Source organism: Phocoena sinus, chromosome X (genome assembly GCF_008692025.1).
Source record: "Phocoena sinus isolate mPhoSin1 chromosome X, mPhoSin1.pri, whole genome shotgun sequence".
Taxonomy (NCBI): Eukaryota; Metazoa; Chordata; class Mammalia; order Artiodactyla; family Phocoenidae; genus Phocoena; species Phocoena sinus.
The window spans coordinates 28,189,492-28,210,507 of NC_045784.1; the positions used below are offsets into that span (position 1 = coordinate 28,189,492).

Below are 21,016 nucleotides of genomic sequence, written 5' to 3' on the forward strand. Positions count from 1 at the left end.
TCTTGAGTTATGTCATAATACTATTATATAGAAAGAGACACTTTATATTTTTCCAAAAAGTAGAATGCAATAACGAGAAGTATGATCCATGAATATGATTAATATGGATAAATACTATTGTTAGCTTCAATAATCTCAGTAATCCTAATGTCCATTTTACTCCACAAACCTCTTATTTTAACAGGATTCTTCTCGGGACTCTGGTCCCAAAATTTTATTTTGAAATAGAAACCAAATAAATCTTTCCACATCATTGTCAAAATTATTAACTTTCTTTCCAAAAAGTAAACCCTTAAAGCACAGTATCAAGGCTTATTGATTATTAAGCAGTCAAATTAAATAGGCTTTTTGAGGAATGATTAAATTATCTTTAAAAATGTGTTTTTCCTTAGTCTGGAGAAGATTGAAGCATGACCGTATGACCAAAAAAACGAAACAAAACACAAGAAAAAAGCATCCTCTTCAGATATATGAATATAAAGTGCTTTGCTACTGGGTGCTGTCTTGCTCTCCTGAAGAGAGGACAAAAGAAACGTGCATAAATTGAAGCTGAAGGAAGTGAAGTTAAATATTACAGAAGACTTTTTGGCTGTAACACTTGTTAAACACTAGGATGGAGTATCGATTAGTCAATGTCAGGCGTCAGTCAGGGCCTGGCAATCCTCCCCAGATGGCAACTCCTGATTAACACATATCCCTCTTCCTCCCACTCCTACCCTGTAGCCTCCCAGCACTGCTGTGTATACATGTCTTCATGCCACTGTTTCCTCTATCCACCGTGTTTGTACCTGTCCTCTCTCAGCTCATCTGAGCAGGGTGTCCTCTGAACCCAAATTACTGTAATCTTATATGGCGCAGTAGGATGTCCTGTAACGTGTGAGTGCTCATCACATGCTCTTGAGAAGGATTATTTCTTCAGTTCTTATAATAAATAGCAATGGGAGGTAGGCACTTTGGTTAAAAGGGTCCATAACACGAAGACTAACTCCATGTGTTAAATGGGTGCGTGTGCCACACACATACACACACACACACACATCACCTTTAGAGACAATAATTCTGGAAGAAACAAACCTAGAATTGTAAGTATCAATTTACTCTTTATGATAAAAAGTTCTAAACGTGATTTTTTTTCAAACAAATTGCAAAACTGTAACAAGTTCAAAATCGGAGTGTACTTTGTGAGGGTTGGGTACTTCCTTCTTCCTTTAAAAATGATTTATAAGTACACCCAGTGTAAATTCTATACCTTCAGAAAATGAGCACAAATAGTCTATAATTTTACCACTGTTTCAGGTATGCAGTAAATGACGAGCACTAACACCTTTCTCTCCCTGCCCCTAGTCTTCAATCGCAAATAAAGAGTTCCAAAGATCACAGAGAATCGATGCCACTATTGAGAAGGCACTGGCAAATATCCAGGATTAAAAGACTGCATTTGATATGACAAGGAAGTCCCTCAGGAAATAAACACACAAATTTTAATTCATGCAAGTTTCACTGGCAAATGAACAGAAACAGCAGCAAGGCTGACATGAGAGCAGCCCCAATATTACTTAGAGCTCCAAGTTCTAAGGTGGTGCTTATTAGATGGACTGTGGAAAAGGTGGCATGCCATGTGAAATGTCTATGTTTCGCAACTGCAGAAAGTAAAATATTTCCTCTTCAGGCCACTGAATTTGCCCTAGATTTAGCCCTCTGATGAATGAGCACTGCAAAGTCACATCACTTCCGTTTATAGAAATGTTTCCTAGTAGCACGTCCTTTCATCAACACTATTGCCACCTCTTCGTCCTTTAATGAAATAATGGAGAGTTTAAGTAGCTGGATAAGATTTACACCCGGTCTAACAGAAATAGAGCAATGGGTGAGAGAAATCATGTTCAGCTCTTAATTCTTTGTGGGTACTTTCCCTTCGCAATTTTTTGGAGAACTAGATATCTAATGATATGCACCTTTGATAAACTACTTTAGAAAGAACATTTTGAAGATACATTTCTACAATTTACCTCACTACATTTACTTGTAGTGTGAATGTATTAGTTAAAAGATAGGTCACTTATTGAGGGTCGAATTTTATTGCTTGAAGGGTCAACTGTAGTAAATACAATTAAATTTCCTTAAAATGTCCCTTAGCATAGTTTTAAGCTGGTGTGAAAAAATACACTATGACAAGCTGATCGTCACCATGAAAAAAATGAAAGTATGTGTGAGACAAATTTAAAAATTTTGATATCCCTCCATGCAATTAAAACTTGACATGGAAAAATTGAAAAGCAAGCAAACAAACAAAAAAGCCCAGCCAAATCACATGGCTATGCGGAGATAAGAAAAAGCTGAAATCATTAGCTGTGCTGAAAACATCAACCAACTGCTAGAGTGACTGCTAGAGTGATTATGTCACTATAATAATATTAACAAACCAGAGTTGCTAAGACTTTACCATATGTCAAAACACTGTATGTTTCATACATTTTTCCCTCATACTTACACTCCTACAAAAAGGGTAGTATCTGGGACTTCCCTGGTGGCGCAGTGGTTAAGAATACACCTGCCAATGCAGGAGACACGGGTTCCATCCCTGGTCTGGGATGGAGCAACTAAGCCCGTGTGCCACAACTACTGAGCCTGCGCTCTAGAGCACACGTGCCACAACTACTGAAGCCTGCGCGCCTAGAGCCCGTGCTCCACAAGAAGAGAAGCCACTGCAGTGAGAAGCCTGCGCACCGCACCGAAGAGTAGACCCCACTCGCCGCAACTAGAGAAAGCCCGCGCACAGCAACGAAGACCCAACACAGCCACAAATAAATAAATTTATAAAAAAAGAAAGGGTATTATCTAATTTTGCAGATGCTAAAACTGAGGGAGATTAAGTCAATTGTCCAAGGCCACGTAGCTTGCAAATGGCAGAGTTGATATTATTACCGGGAAGTGTGTATCACTAAACCTCCACTTTATCCCTCCTTTGTTGAGTATAGCGTGTATGTGTGTGCATGTGTATGTGCACATGCTAAAACTGGCAGCCACATCTCTTACTATCACGTTAATTTTTTTCCTCTTCTTTAACTCCAATACATTCTATAGTATCCTTCCAGGGTATAAATGAGAGAAAATCCTGCCTCTTCCCACCGGAAGATAAATTCTTACATAGCTTTTAAAAAGCTCCAAGGGTGTCTCTTTGTGGGTTTACAATTGCCAAACTGCTGATATCCAGGTCAGAGAATTGGTTTGAGTAAATCTTTTATCTCACAAACGGCCTCACATCTTTATATGATTTAAGATAAGGTGAAGGAGGTCACCACTAAAATGGAAACACAGCTAATTATAGTGGCCAGTTTTTTGTAAGTAGGAAGTGTTCAACTTCAAAGAACATTCAGACAAGAAAGTCTTCATGGGATTTCAACCAAAAAAATCTCACTTCTAATAATAGAACATTTCCATTTAAGTTCTTCCCTCTGCCTTATCCTTAATATATCCCCTGTAATATAAGATTGCACACCAGGAGTCAAGACCCTTATGACGTAACTAGAGTTTTTCTCCCAACATAGTATTGACAGTTCACTAAAATCTCATGCATAATTTTAAGTATATAATTTTTATTAAATAGGTAATAGGAATAACCCTTCATCAATACTAGGAGAATACTGCAGTGTACTTTAGAAAAATCCAGCCTTGATAGGTTTTCAGAATGGGGTAACTCTCTGAGCACCGTCAGTCTTATTTCTTATTGGACAGCATTAATATTGCTGGTGGTGTTGGTCTGACGAGCAGCGAAGCAACGGTTAGTGGTAAAAAAGACTGAACAACCCCTTTGAGGATGAAAGTAACGAATCATATGCAAATTAATGTACCCTTATATTCTCTAAGAATTTATTCATTGACTACTGTATTTCTAATTCAATATTAAACTGATTGCACACTTTTTTTAAACTAGAAATTTGGTGCTAAGGATAATATAAGAGAGCTACATTTTGCCTTGTTTTCCTTTATTATTTTAAATTTATTTATATTTCTATCATTTTACTTATTGCTAACCTTAGAATATATCAATATGTATGTATATATATATGTGTGTATATATACATAAAAATATATATCACAACATAAAAAGGGTGGGTGAATACACTCTCTTCCCCGTTGACTTTGGGCTTTACCACATGCCTCACTTAGGTCAATGGACTGTGGGCAGACATGACTGCATGACAGCTCTGAGCTAGGTCTTTAAAGGCAATCCAGGATTTGCTAGTACCTCTAGTTCCTGCCTTCCACCATGAGAGAATAATGTATCATAAAGAAGCTGCTCTTTCAGCCTGGGTTCTGGAATGAGAAGACATTTGGAGCAGATCCACAGCCTAGGATGAGAAAATCTGAACTTGACCCATAGTGTAGAGTAAAGCTGCCGCTGATCTGCAGTCACGTGGATGAGTGATCAATGTTTGTTCTTGCAAGTCACTGGGATTTGGGGGGTCATTTGTTACTGCAGCAAGAGCTGACAATTACAATGTTATAGTGAAACAAGCAAACAAATATATGGCTTTCTGGGGAGAAGAAACAAAGTAAGCCTTTAAAATAAATGGGCTCTAGTCACATATATTGACTGCACTGTCTCTCATTCCGTATACAAACTGTTTGCTAAAAAGGGTGGCAAGAAACGAAAAATGAAATGGAATCAATATTGTGTTAGAGCCTGACTTCTCTGGCTTAGATCGTCAGGCAGACTCTGACAAATGAAGGCTGATGGATGGAAAAACACAACATTGTACAGCTGAGTTTCTTTCTCTTTTCCCTCATGCTGAGTGACTATTCTTTTATTTATCTACAATTAGGTTTGCTAGACCACAGCAACACGACTCTCCTTCACTGTAACTGCAGCCTGTCAAGTACGTGCCAAGCTGATTGACAAAGAATGACAGGTCCTCTCTTTCCATTCTGAGCTAATCAAGGGCAGCCCACCAAAGGGAGGTTTTCTTCTGATTTAGAGATTTATGGATTTCAAAAATAATCTGGCCAAATATACAAAATATAATGCCATATTGATTTTTAAAGTGGCAAGTGTTTTGAAGCCAAGAAGATAGAATCTATTAAGGTACACACTCGGAATATTCAAGGCCAACCAAAGAGTGGACATAGGTGTGACCATCAGGTAATGAGACTGATACCCAGAAGCCACTTGTAGAAGCCCTCCATTCATAAAGATGGGGTTTCAAAGTCCTTTTGGCGGTAGAATGCCTTTGGCAAACAAAATCTTACCCAACCCTCCCCAGCATACTAATCAATTCATTCAGTAAATATATACTGAATATAAGAGCACCTATTATGTTCTAAATACTATTTTGATACTGGATATATAACAGTCAATAAAAGACAAAATTTTTCTGTTCTTGTGAAGTTTACATTCTAATGGGAAGCATGGACGATAAAATATAAATTACGGCACATCCAAGGATGAAAAGTGCTAAAGTGAAAACAAAACAAAACAGAACAAAGCATCAAGTGGGGATAGGAGGTGTATGTGTGAGCTAAGGGAACATGGGAGGTGGACATTTGAGAAAGTGCCTCCAGGGGAAAAGGCTCACTGAGAAGGTGACATTTGAGAAAACATTAGGAGGGACTGAGGGAATGAATCAAGCAGTATTTCAGGAAAGAACAATTTGGAGCAGATCCACAATTTGGAGCAGATCCATGCAAGGGCAACAACAAGTGCAAAGGCCCTGTGGCAGGTGTGTGTCTAGCATGAGCAATGCAAGTATAAGGAAGCCAGGGTAAGAGAAGTCTACCGAGCAAGGGAAGCAAGCCAGAGAGATCGGGGAGGGTAGGTCCTGCAGGGCAATTATGTGAGGACTTGGGCTGTTACTCTGAGTGATATTACGAGGCACAGGAGGGTTTTCAGCAGAGGAGTGATATGATCTGACTTATTTTTTAACATCATTCTGGCTGCTGTGTTAAGATTAGACTGAAAGAATGCAGAGAATAGACAGTAATTATGAGCAGACTCCCAAGAGGGTTTGTTAAATCTACATTGCTTGGAGGGAAGTACTTGCTTGCTGAAACCCAATATACTTACTCCAAAAATCTTTATACATACAGTTCTTAAATGAGGACTAAATCTCTGATCTGGTTTAATAGCACAGGACACTGCTTGAAGCAGTCTCATTCATTGAAACTGGTGCTCTCCAGGTTTTACTATGTTCCTAAGTCCTTAGTGGTGAAGAGTGTGGGCTCTTCAGCCTGGTTATCTAAACTCCAACCCTGGCATGAATTGACTAATTGCAATAAAGACCATATGGCCCATAAATCCTAAAACATATTCTAAAACCCTTGCTATTTGGCCCTTTGCAGAAAAAGTTAGCCAACGGCTGATCGAGAGAAATGGTTAGGATTGGCATTTGTGACTCTAAAAACCTTCAGGTACACAGAAAAATGATATTTTTAAAGATAAAACACAAGTGACATTTTGCCTTTTACATCTTTATATAGACACAGTCAAACAATTTATAGTTATACTTTAGAGAGGGCTCAACAAATATTTTAGGCGTTGTGGGTCACACGGTTCCTGTCATACCTGGAGTCTGCCACTATCATGTAAAAGCAACCATAGACAATATGCAAACAAATGAGCGTGGCTGTGTTTCAATAACTATTTACAAAAAGACAGAGTGGACTGAATTTGGCCCTTGGACTATAGTTTGCTGACTCCTGCTTTGATGTATTACAGTGTTCTTGGAAGTAATCAGACTAGGGATAAGAACATATGAGTTCTAGGCTTATGAAATCCTGAGCTGGGGCAACTTACTTAAATTCTCTAATTTCAGTATCTTTAATTATAAAATGGATGAAAGTGAGAGAGATTATTGTGGATACAGGGTTAAAAACAACTTTTTCCCCTCTGCATCAGACTTTGACCTTCAAAGAACTTTCTAGCGGTATCTTCCCTGGAAACCTGATAAAATTGGAATGTCAAATGTGTTAGTAGGCAGCATTGCTTCTGCAAAAAAAAAAAAAAAAAAAAAGACTGGTAAATTACACCTGGCTTAAGAGTTCTACATTTGAACTACAAATGTGTAAGGGAAAGTGATAGTTTTGGGGATCCCCTGAGCGCAGTAACTCTTGTAATTGAGCATGTACCTTTCAAGGATCTTGGAAACTCTGTCTGTGTTATAAGACATTAGCTCCTGGGACCCATGAAGCTTCTAGGCCAGGGTTGACCCAGCACCACTGCGTGAGCCTGCTTTCTTTTTACTTGAACTATCATCTGAGAGTGTACAGGTGCTGCAAAGAGAGAGGCTCTTGGATGGCTCGGCGAATGTTGTACAAACTGCTGTGTATTCTAAGCCCACTGAAGAGAGATGCCTGATCCCGCCTTCCTGGGAAGCTGTGCTTCTGTTCCCGTAGCCTTCTAAGTGAATTTAAAGCTGCATGTGGTTAATGCTAGCCTTGTTCAGTTGCACATAAGAAGACTCACTGACGGGCTTGACAAGAATCATTTCTAAGACCCACATTTTATTTCCACAAATATACTGCTCTGAATTGGGATACATTTTACAAATGATGGTATGCCATAGTCTACTTGGCAGCACTTTTTTCTTAGTGACAGATAAAATAACGATGCATATTCTAATCAATGGTGTCTCAGAAACAATGAAATATGGTATGTGACCAGGATATTCATAGTAGGTCAGGATCAAATGATTTAGTATATGCAAAGGTAATACTAACTGCTACCATTTATTGAGAACTTACCAAGTACAAACACTCTGCTACGCACTTAACATTAATCATTTTAAGTCATCTCATTCAATCTCCACTGCAGAGCCGTTCAGCGGACATTATTATCATTTTTCAGATTAGAAAACTACAGTCACGAGAGGTTAAGAAACTCGCTTAAGGCACAAGCTAACAAATAGTGGATGTGAGATTTGAACCCTGGTCTGTCTGATGCATATCCTGCATATGAATGTGGTTCTGATGAACTCTAACCATAATCGCATGTTTCCCTTCCAGCTGAATTGCTCCTCAAAACATTGCTTTAAATAACCCAAAGGGATTAAGGAACACAGTGGATTCTTCAGAATAGAGAGACATATATAACAAAGTAATTTTTCCAGGTCTCTGCATCATCTTTTCCTTTCTCTGTACATTCACCTTGGCTAATGGTATTTGCATTATTTCTAACTGATATGGCACAACCCTAAATTATCATCCATATGGTAAATGGACATAGTCCTTGAAAAAGTAAGTATTATTAAACACTAGAAGTTTCTTTTTAAAATATAAAACAGCAGTTAGGAAAATTGTCATTGAAAGCAAAGAGCAATTCAATTCTGACTTCATGACTGACATACACTTCAAAAAAATGAAAGATGCTTTGTTTTTACTGTTAAGTGTTGTACCAAAATTATAGTCATTATATAAAACAACTCTTTCTAAATTCTTCAATAACTTGTAAACTCAAAGAATCAAATGAGTTGCTGAATTAAGCTTGTATTTAAAAAAAACAGCAACAAAAACATCCGAGATCTCTCTTCTAAACAGCTTTTCCTTAAACACGTAGAGAAAACAAAGCAAACATGAAGGTTTCTGAAAAGAAGGAAAATAACACATGATGGACTAAAGCCCCTTCTTTGGTTCACACAACACGTTAGCTTTCATCTTGGGTCCTAGGTCTTCAATTACTCTGCCGTACTTAGTTTTTATAGTCTTGCAACTTTCTATGATTTCTACCATTCCAGCAAGGTGAGCATATTTCATCGGTCTCCTGTAAAGTCAATGATAAGGTTTTGGGTAAGGAACTATGGACCTGTATTTTAGATTCATATAACTGCTAGAGTCCAGAATATACAGAGAACTCATATCATCTGTGAGAGAAACCAAACAAACTAACAGAAAATTGGGCCAAGAATGTGAAGAGCCAACTCATGGAGAGAAAAATCTGAATGGCCAAGAAACATGAAAAACTGTTTAACCACCGATATGCAAATTAATGTAATACATTTGTGCCATTTCCTGTTGCTGTGGAAAGCAATTTACGATATATAATAAAGATATGAATATTCTGATGAGCCAGCAATTCTACTTCTAGGTATTGTCACATGGTTTATGAGGAGACCTACAAAGAATGCTCTTTCAGCACTGTTCACGTTAGTGAAAAATTGGAAACAACCTAATGATTACTCATATGGAATCTCATAACCCTATTGTTTTGTTCCTATTCAAATCAGAAATACTTTTTAACAGATTACTTCTCTATCCTAAAGGCACTTTAAATCATTGTTCTTACTTTATATGGTGTCCAAAATTCTATTTAACTTAGTCATAAGTTAAACTTAATGTTTCTATTCATAACTGACTCACTGAAGATATTAAAGACAATAAAAGAATAATGCTGTCTCTAATAAATCTGACTTCAGCTATAATGTCATATGCATGGTATAATCTCAGATACCATTCGTCTAGTTTTTTTTTTTTTTTTTTTTTTTTGATTTACGCGGGCCTCTCACTGTTGTGGCCTCTCCCGTTGCGGAGCACAGGCTCCAGACGCGCAGGCCCAGCGGCCATGGCTCACGGGCCCAGGAGCTCCGCGGCATGTGGGATCCTTCCGGACCGGGGCACGAACTCGTGTCCCCTGCATCGGCAGACGGACTCTCAACCACTGCGCCACCAGGGAAGCCCCATTCGTCTAGTTTTGAGTGAAGCATAGGAGTGTATATGTATGTGTGCCTAATTTTGTATTTGTGTTATCTCTCCAATTATGTAAATCACTAATACCTATTACTATGCTAATACTAGACGATATATTGTAATCAATGTTACCATGAATTATTAATTTTATGTTTCTTATCATCTACTACAAATAATGTAAAAGACAGAGATGCTTATCTATCCATATTTTCTCTACCTGCTATTCACAAAAGTTCTCTCAGAAAGTCCTGAAAATTAAAAGTATGCACACATGGCTTTGTAATTTCATGGGTCAATAAGTAGAATTTTAGTTATATCCTATACTTTCTTGTGAGTGCTTCCATATTTTGCCTTTTGAACGCTTGAATTATTAATTTCAAGAAAATCAATTTCATTGGAATGACTAGCATGTTATAAAATCAGTTATTATTATAAATGCATCTTGAGTTTAATCTTAAAATTAAAACTATTATTAAAATAGTCCAAGTTAAATAATTATGGCTGCTTTTATTAACTATACACATTGTGCCTTCTTATGACGAGTAACTGCTAAATATTCATTATTTCCAGAGGAGGCAATGAAGTATTCAGAAATTGGAAGCTGTGGCATCAGAAGTATTGGGCATGCAAACTCCCAGTTTCTAATATATACTGTTTTGAAATTACAGAGCAAATTAAATGCATTTACACTGGGTGATAATTTAAGTAGTTAATTTACAACTAAGGTGTTTCTTTTTCAAAATATGTATATCAGATATATACTGAAGTATTTGGTATCCTCCATAAGATGTGTAACTCCATACATAATATATACACATACTTCTTTTCCAACACGTAAATGAATACACCTGGTTATACTAATGCTACTTTCTGAAGGATAGCCAGGAAGAATGAGAGAAATACATGAAAAGGAGAACTGAAGATAGGTGGTAATTTGGAAGTATTTGGAATACGAAGGTAATTGCTAAGTCATGTATAACTGACTACAGAATGTAGTAACATCAGCTAATTTTGTCTCTTAGATGAAAGGAGTACTTTTAATAGACAACCTAGAATTGTATTTGTTAATTAGATTTATAATTTACACCTATTCTCAATGGCACAGAAATTAATATAATAAGTGAAATCTCAGGATACAGAACTGTATATTCAAGAGGAAATATTGCCATGGCATTCCTTAGAGCACTATTTTTAGAATGCTATAGAATTTCATTAGAGGTATTTATCTTTAAATTAATGTCCATCAGTCATTTCAGTAGTTTTTTAAACTCTTAAATATGAGTGGAAGTTTAAATTGGTATAAGTTTATGAGATGGCAAATGAACAGTAAAACAGCTTTACTTAAAATAAGTATTTCTTAAAGTGTTCTCGTTAGTGTTAAACGATTTTTCTGTGCATTTGTCTTTTTCCTCCCCTTTTAAAATAAACTCACAAAGATTATGGCCATAGCTTCTCTCGCTTTTGTCTTCCCCCACAGCACCTGATACAATATTCTATCTGTAAACACCAAGTCCACACCCTCCCCCCTCAGAAAAGTATAATGAGTGGCCTTACGTGGCTGTAACTTCTTGGCAGTCATCCTTACCCATAACGATAGTCATACTTGCTTCTAGAGGTATCATAATTACGTATTTAGAATTTTAAGTATTCTTCTGTGGTAACTCACAGATTTAAGGATTCCTTTAGCAACCAATAGAGTCAAATAAGCAGAGCATGGCATTTCCTGATGAAAATACAAGTTCCCAGCCATGAAGTCAGTAGGGTAGACACACTCACCAGGCACACAAGGGGCACTGGAACAGAGACCAGAGGGTCAAGGAGAGTACAGAGACCGGCACTGAGGCCTGTAGGTCATGTATGCCATGTAATTTTCTCTCACCTGCCGATCCACATGCCATCTTAGGAGCAGAAGGTTAAAGGAATCTGAAAGACTGGCGAGTTACCCAAGTAATACCAACACATATAAAGAGACTGGTAAATTTGTTTCAGAGTGAGATCCTTTTTCCTCACTACCCAACGTGCGGGAAGCTTATGCAGGTCAGTGAGGAATAAATAAAGACGTTGCATCTGTGTGAGTCAGTATCTGACCCCCAAGACATATCTATACGTCTCCTCCTGCATGTTTATTATATTTATGACTATTTGCCTACTTAAGAATCCATCACGATGTTTCTCAAAGTGTAGTTCCCAGACCAGTGGCATCAGTATCACCAAGGAACTGCATCTGACAAAGATTCTCAGGTTATTCCGCCTACATTAGAGTTTGAGAAGCATGGCTCTACATGATGTATACTAGAATTGGGAATGGGTAAGTGTTAAGCCTAGAATTTTAATTCATTTCTATACTTATGGATATAACATTTATCTTTCAGTGATACAGCTTTATGAATAAACAGCTTCATGGATATAGCTTTTTTAAAAAAATATTTGTTTAATTTTGGCCGCATTGGGTCTTCGTTGCTGCGCGTGGGCTTTCTCTAGTGGCGGTGAGCGGGGGCTACTCTTCGTTGCAGTGCGTGGGCTTCTCATTGCGGTGGCTTCTCTTGTTGCAGAACACGGGCTCTAGGCACGTGGGCTTCTGTAGTTGCAGCACACGTGCTCGGTAGTTGTGGCTCGTGGGCTCTAGAGCGTAGGCTCAATAGTTGTGGCGCACGGGCTTAGTTGCTCCGTGGCATGTGGGATCTTCCCGGACCAGGGCTCGAATCCGTGTCCCCTGCATTGGCAGGTGGATTCTTAACCATTGTGCCACCAGGGAAGTCCGATATAGCTTTTTTGAGACAGAGAAGCAAGAAAGGCGGTTGTATTTTTTTTTAAGCCATGATCAGAAAAATGGTACTTTTTGAGTACTGCAAAAGGCAAGTGCACAGCATTTCTGAAAGTATCTGAAAATCCAGCCTGTTATTTTCTACAAACACTCACTGCCACCAAAGGTGGTAAGTTGCAAGTTCAAAACCTTCCTCATTTAACATCCATTGTTTCCACCCTGCATTCTGTCTGCCAATCAAACCCATCCCTTGGGCAATATAGTTGGTAAACCAGGTGGTTCATTCATTCACTTAAACAGAAGTTGTTTGAAAACTGTTAGAAGTGGTCCCATATTTCTCCTTCACACATACTGAGAAAGGGATGGTATCCGTGTGCAGGGCAGAGCTTTCTTTTGAGGGAAATTAAAAAACTAATGCTAACACTGTTTCAAATGTTCTCACATAACCTACTCTAATGTATCATTATGTAAACTTGCTCTTAACGGAGAATGGAAGACTGGTAAGTAAAAAATTAAAACTGTAGTGCAATAAAAGCATGATTTTAACAAAGTATAAAAATGGTTGAGGGTGACTAAATGGCTTTTAAAGGTATATTTGACCAATAGAATGATCAAGGAAAGGATAGGTCTGCTTTTGGAGAAGATGGTATAATATTAGTGAATGGAAAATAGAACTGGGAACCCTTTAATTCCTATTGGGTTTGTTTCTGTATGTAAAGAGGGATGATATTCTGACTGCAAAGAATAAGACAAACAGCTATGAGAGGGAACTGGTGCCCAAGATGGGTAAAGAGATTAGAAAGTCCCCAGCTGCTCAGAATTGACTCTCTTGATCTAGATAAATTACATGTCAGGACACTAATGAGACCGGCAAGTCAAACAGCAAACCACGATGGGTGGTCTGGAAGACTGGAAAAGTGCAGTTTTTATTTTCTAAAGGAAAAATAAGGTGTGGGAATAAAATTTTAAGCTTCTAACTAGTTATTTAAGATTTGGTTAGAAAATGCAATGCAGGAACAACCTACAAGCCTTCTTCAGTTAATGAAATATTTTGAAAGAATGGGAGCCAGTTGACACAAGTGCTTTAAAAAGACAAACCCTGTCATAGCCATTACGTATAGCTAGACTGATACACAGAGAAGGCAAATATTTACACAGCGGTTCCAAATTTTTTGAGAAAATTAAATCCGTACTTACTCTATAATTTGTCATCACATTGAGATTCTGTACAGGACTGTTTGCCAAAAAGGGCAAAGACCCATTCCTATGCAATTCAAAGGTTTGTTTTAATACTTTCAGGTTATAACCTCCAGACTAGAATCTATTTGTCATAAGGAAAATTCATTAAAATCCTTGTTAAAAAAACATTTTTTTTAAACTACAAGTTGTAAACTGTATTTGTATTAATAAGAAAAAGACCAATAACCTATAGGGGAAAAAATTGGAAATGAATGTAACGAACAGTGCACAGAAAAGGAAATTACAAATGACTGAAACATTTTGTGATTCTGAAAAAAGTTCAGCCTCACTCAAAAGAATGCAAATTAAAATGACAATGAGATGTCATTTTTTCTTGCTTAGCAAAGATCAAAAAGGTTGATGACAATGAGTTGGCAAAGGTGTCCGGGAAAAAACTTCATATTACTGATGGGAGTGCTCTATGAAGAGCAATTTGGCCATATTTACTAAAATAACAAATGCCATTTTGACCTAGTCATTTTACTGCTAGGAACTTAACCTGTGGGGATACTAGCAATGTGAGAGATGACATGAGCATAAAGTTATACACCGTCATATTGTTGCAGGAGCAAAACTTGAAAACCAACTAAATGTTCATTAATTGGAACGTTGGTCAAATGAGTTGTGGTACATCCTTAGAATACAATAGTATTCAACTGCAAAAATGAGAACATTCTTAAAGTGCTAATATGGAAAATAAGTGTCAGTATATAACATTAAGTGGGGAAAAAAACACTATTCAGAAACAGTGTTTATAGTATCCTACCAATTGTTTGGTTTTCTTTGTGCGTGTGTCTTTCTTTTTTAAAGAAGACAGGAGAAGGAAAGAATATATACACAAACACACACTCATGTCCTATCCTTGGAGTGCTATTGAAGAAACTGATAACCTTGGCACCTATGGGGAGAGAAACTGAGTGGATGAAAGATGGAGATTCAAGGGAGGATTTGAATTTTGTACCACAAGAAAGTATTATTTTTTCAATAAAGAAAATGATTTGCTCTTTTAAAGTTTGTCTTGAAGGATGAATTCATTTTCAACCTTATAATAATAACCCAGTATGAACTTACTGACAGAGTACTAAGTCATTTTGTATAAAAGGACCATGCAGATTCTCTCAAAATTAGAAACAAAAATGAAATATGTAAACAAAAATAACAGCTTTACAAAATACTTACCCATACCACATGTAATAAATACAATACGACGACGTGATATATTCTATTGTGCCACACACTACTTATTTATTACGTTGATTTCATGACTTAGCAATGGGTCACCAGCAATAATTTGAAATACAGTTCTTTAAATTATCTCCTCCTCTTCATTCCTACCACCAAAGTCCTCATCCAGGACCATGTTGCTCCTCAACTACCTCAATCATCTCCTGACTGCTCTTCCTTTTTTGGTCTGACACTCCTCAGATTTGAGAGTTTGCCAGGCACCTCTCTTGAATAGCTCCCACATCTCTCGAAGATAATGTCTAAGCTCCTCAGTGGCATACAAGCCTCACCCAAACTGGGCTTACAACATCGTTGTATTTATTTTTCTTCCCATACTTCATGCCATTAATCACTTCATATCTTGGTTCTTATTGCCTCTTCTCTCCGGAACCCTTTTCCTTTCCCTCACACACATTTCACTTTATCAATTCCTACTCATCTTTTAAAGATCCAGTTCAGACATTACATCCTCCAGGAGCCTGTCTTGGGACCAGAGCTTCCCAAACTTTAGCAAGTGTAAGCATCTTTTGGAGGGCTTGTTAAAACAGTTTCTTGATCTTCACTCACATTTATTTTGATTCAAGAGGTGTATGGAGAGGCCCAAGGATTTACATTTCTAATAAGCTTCTAGGTGATGCTGCTGCTGGTCTAGGGAACCACACTTCATAGCTGTGCTCTAAATAATACCCCCACTGGGTTAGGTATCATTCTTCTGGGCTATCACAACATCCTATAAGTGTACTCACCACACTGCATTGTAAATGCTTCTGCATTGATTGCATTTAGTACACTGAGGTATATTTATATACCAACTCATCTCTAAGCAAATTGAGAATGAGGGCCACCTTAGCATAGGAGGATACTGTAGTTAATCAATAAATGGTTAGTTAGCTGAATGAAAATTTCATTAGCTTAGTCTCATGTTCTTCTTTCCTTAGAGAGGCTGATCAGGGATACAGGAAAATGAAGTTCATGTGCATTTCAGCAATATATTTGATAAAATCTCCAAATGACCATTTTCGGACGAAATGGGGCAATATGAACTGGGTACGGAATAAAGCAATTAGAGTTTGGTAACAAACTGAAAAACTGCCAAAGGAAATTGACGGTTGAATTGATGACAAAATAGAGGGAGGTTTCTACTGATGGGATAAAGGGCTCTGTCTTAGGATTCAATCTAGTTGAGAAATTTGTTTTCACAATGTAGATGAAGTTATAGAAGGCCATGGACTGTGAGTAAGATAAACTTGGTGGAAGAAAAAAAAAAGATAAACTTGGTGGTGTTTTGACAGTTTAACAAGTGTCCAGCCAGGGTCTATGTTGCCCTTCTCCCCTTCTCACAGAATGTCAACCTCTCCTACAGTGGCAAACTTCAAACTGGGGTGTGCCCCTGGAGGGATACAAAGACTTTCCTAGGGATATATGAGCATAGATGGTGTTCGTGGAAGCAGTTTCCAGATTCTCAGCTTCTACAAGGGATTTGTCTGGGTTTGTTCTTGTAGTACATACATCATTCCAATTATCAGTCCTACTTTTTAGTTAATGATCGTCCTCCAACTTTACAAACTGATGTATCTCAATAGTGTATTTTACCTAAGACACATTTACGCCAAATCGAAATAGAATTCAAAATATTAATGACTGAAATCCTCCTTTAATCAAGGTACCATCATACACTTACTCAGCCATCTCATAGATTAATTTCCAAAAATCTACTGGGTATGTTTAATAATTATTTATCAAAAGTTACATATATTTAGGCAATTTGGTTATTACTAGTTATTGGTTATTACTAGTTATTTGGTTATTACTAGTTATTACTACTAAAATTAATACTTTTATTATTAATGATTGTAGCTATAACTCAATCTAAAGGATTTTTAAAAATACCGAGAACCTTGTAGTCACAGAATATTGTTTTAAAAATTGAATTTAAAACCACATGGGTGTATTTGTCATATAGAAGTATGACAGAATGGTTAATCAAAGACTTCATAGCATAAATATGTATTACATTAGGATACAACTCTTTGGGGAAGTGGACTGGAAATATGATTTAAAGAAGAACGAGGACTGATAGGAAACTTCTAATTATTAATGATGACCTTGTTTTGTGTATTTTTATTTATTTATTTTTTTTGGCGGTACGCGGGCCTCTCACTGTTGTGGCCTCTCCCGTTGCGGCGCACAGGCTCTGGACGCGCAGGCTCAGCGGCCATGGCTCACGGGCCCAGCCGCTCCGCGGCATGTGGGATCTTCCCGGACTGGGGCACGAACCCGTGTCCCCTGCATCGGCAGGCGGACTCTCAACCACTGCACCACCAGGGAAGACCCTGTGTATTTTTTTTTTAAGTGGGTGATGGTAGATATCATATTGCTATGGTATTCGGATTCCACTGGATCCACTCAAAAGAGTAATGTAACACTTTTTAAGTGTCAATATTTACAATATGCCAAGGGAGGAAATGGATGTCAACTTTAAAACGTTCTAGCAGATACTCAGTTTTCTAAACTATTTTTAGAGGTTTATAAGCAGAATAGTCTGAATACCACTGTAATAGAGGTCTGGTTGGAGCCCTCCTCCTTGCCTTGGCAGGGAGGTTTGACCTCCTCCCCTCCCCCATAAGGAAGAGAACAGTAAAAGCCACACCTGCTTCTTCTTGGCCAATAAATTGTTAGTCTTACTTGAATTCTCCATTCCAGAAATTCTCAATTCAAGAAACTCTTTTCAAGTTTCTATTCTTCTCCTTATATAGGCAATTCCGTTTGGTGAATGATGAAACTCTCATGACTACCTGCAGTCTTTTTGGGGGTGGTTTTCTGGTAGCAACTTGCTGATTTCTTTTGAAAGAGGGAGTATTTTGCAAGCCTGATTTTTCTTTTTAAGGGCTCTTGTCAAAATTCCAGCTACAAAAGGAGAGTTCCCATTCACTGTCTTTTTTCTATTGCCTTAGGAAAATGTGTTCCCACCTCAGTGTTACCTTAATCCAATAGTGTCCCAGGGAAATTGGCTCGTGTTTTTCATTTTTTAGTGAACAGGAAAGTCAGGTTAAGGAGGGTAAGTGAGTTAAACAATGTCATAAAGCCAATAAGGGTCCGAGCTGGGATTCGAACTTGGGTCTTTTGTTTCTCTCCCCATTATCATGCTACTTCAACTCAGCGATGGATTTTGGAGTTGAGTAGAGGGGGTGGAAAGTAAGAGGAAGAACTCTGATTGCCCAGTGTTCAAAGAGAAAAGTTGATGCCTAATTTCACTCAAATATGGTACCCACAAACCTCAACAATCTTCAAGATTTTATCAGAGCCAGAATTATACTCTCGCCCAGAACCAACCTAAGCTCAGAGGAGTTTTAAATTTTCAAAAAACCTCTGTCTAGCTGCATAGTGAATGAGAATATTGTCTTTTTGTCAAATAGCTTTCACCCACTGCTTTTCAATACACATTCCATAGAAATATTTTCATACCTAATAGAAAACACTGAAACTTTTTTATTTCCTAAGAAAGAGGATTAGAGGATTATTAGGCTAAGAGGTCAGTGTCCTCTTCCCTGTTCCTCACCTTCCCAACACTAGTCCTTCAAAAATAAAAGTAAACTAAATCAGCTATATTATTCAATTTAACATGAGCCAGTATACGTCTGTCTAAGGGAGTAAATATCTGAACTTGAATTATCTCACTCCAAACAATGAACTAGATGACATTAACCTCTGAAAAGCTGATTTTGTGAACTATCCACACTCCTGACTGATTGACTGGGGATCCATTGATCAGTCCAACTCAGAATCCAGTGCTTCCAAAGATGAGGCTGGGTTAGAGTCCCAGGCTTATTTGTGTGAAAGCTACCATTGGCTTAGACCATGGAAAATTCTCAATGAGATCTCATTCGGTTGAGCTTCAGTTCTTTGGTACTTAGAGTAGTCTTTCTCTGTAGAGATCTCGTTTGGGTTTTCTTTCTTTGTTGCCATTACTGCGGTTCCTCCCTTCTCCAGGGGAAATTCTCAGTCTTCTGATTCTCCTTCTCTGAAGACTACTACTATGGAGCTGTCCGCTTCTCTCCTTGTTGGTGTGATTTTACCAAAGATAATCTGGAATTTTCAATTGGCCTCTTTGGAAAACCTAGGATCTCCCTAAACTGGCTCATCTAAGACCTCTCCCTTCCCATCATCTCCACTGTTGTGTTCTCCTTTTAACACCTTCAATCTTCCCTTCAGCTCCCTTTAATTGTCCATCCCTCTGTCCACCCCTGTCAGGCTTTTCACTCGCCACTCCATCTCCCCAACTCCTTTTAGTCACTTAAGCTTTATGCTCCCCGCCCCCACAGGCCGCTCTCAAGGGATGTAGGAACCCCAGAAGTAACTACCTGAAGCTGAAAAGTCTACTTAGAGACAAACTAGATATTTTATACACTCAGATTGGCTCTGGAGACACCCCAGGTAGCCCCTTGGCATAACTTCAGTCACTCGCCCAGATTTGAGTCCACAGCTCCCACAAGATTACATATTAAGTCCAAAGAAAATCTTAAAAAATCTCCTCCCACAATTACTGGTGGGAAGTTTTAGCCCTCCTATTGAGCAGGTAACCTAATTTTATTTTCATAACATTTCCTAGTCTGCTACAAAACGCTAGTATGTGACAGTTCAAATTTATTTGCTTCCTGGTTTTCTCTGTTAAATAAAATTTACTAATGGTTAAAAGCTATTAATCAGTATACATAAATAAAATCTCTAGAAACAACAACTTTGTATGCATTGTATGCCAGGCATGTAGCATGCGTTTTTGTTAAGCAAGAAGGGAGTAATGTTGTCCTAAGGTAAAATGACGGCTTGTTCCAGAAGGGAAAAGAGAAGAAATGTAGGACAAAATCGGAACAGACACAGAAAGTTGTAGCTTTGTGGAAAAGGAATTTTATGTTATGTGGTCAAAGCTGGCTATGACTGGATGGATATATCTTTAAAGCTTTTAAAAGATGATTTTTAGTATCAACAGTATACTAATGCAAAACTGAATTTAATCTTCTCTTTATTAAAATGACAAAGTTTTCTTGTATTATTGGTCTGTTCCTAATAAGAGATTGTAAAAGGTTTCTCTTTACCTTTTGAGCAATCCACCTAGGCAACAATGATTCTCTGTCTTATGAGAATAATTCCTTGTGCTTTGTGTAGATTTTATCATGTCCTTGATTATTTAAGAGAATCGAGGCATCGCACTTTTGAAGGAGCCAAAGTCTTGTACAATCATATCACCTCCTATATTTATTTCTGAAATCTTTTATTGTCACTTTGGTTAAATAGGTAGTCAAGCATCGTTTTGGTGACCCATGATCCTATTTCACCAAGTATTCAAACCTTTTCACATATTTGACAACCTTTGATATTTTGCCTTCCGCAAATCAAATCCTAAATGAAATCTTGATCTCAAGCTGCCTTGAAAATCTCAAAGGATTTGTTCTCTCACCTTCTAAAAACAGATTAAGAATAATTAGGTTTATGTGATATGTTGAGTTGCATGTAGTGTATCCCTAGGTTATGGATCAAATGTTATTAATATAAATATTACAGTACTTATATGAAGATCCTAGAAATGTGTTAATGCCCTTGCTGTTCATGGTATAACCTGGTGCTGCTCTGCCTAATATCAGACAATGACAGGATAATGTTATCAGTAGTAACTTCAGTTATTACATTAAAATGGTGTGTGCCACAAAAATAACATTTCCTTGTCAAATGAACTTTCATCAGATCTTTAACCATGATTGTGTGAAGCCTTCTGTCATTTACAGATATCTGTTGTTTTATTCGGAGGCTTCCCTGAAAGTGCTTCTTGTCAGTTACAGGCCAGAATGCTTACCGTCAAGAAAAAGGGACTATCTCCTAAACTCTTGGAAAGGACTACACCAGGGACTCTAGGGCACAGGCTTCTGAGAGCTTTGTTTAAATAACTTGTGGCCATACCACTGGACTGACTCAGGATTTCCAGAACTCTAGTGGAGAAGCTAATGGGTTTTAGGAAACTGCTAACCCGAGATCAGGTAAAACAAGAATCAATTACATAGAACTGAATGAACTCATGAAGGATGATTTGATTAGGGTTCTTTTGGGAATATGGTTGAT

General features: G+C 37.8%; 1 protein-coding gene across 1 annotated transcript in view; it reads right to left on the reverse strand.

The window, feature by feature from the left end:
- The window catches only part of DMD (dystrophin), a 2,099,690-nt gene that overhangs the window by 730,350 nt on the left and 1,348,324 nt on the right, over nt 1-21,016 (reverse strand). The window lies entirely within an intron of this gene.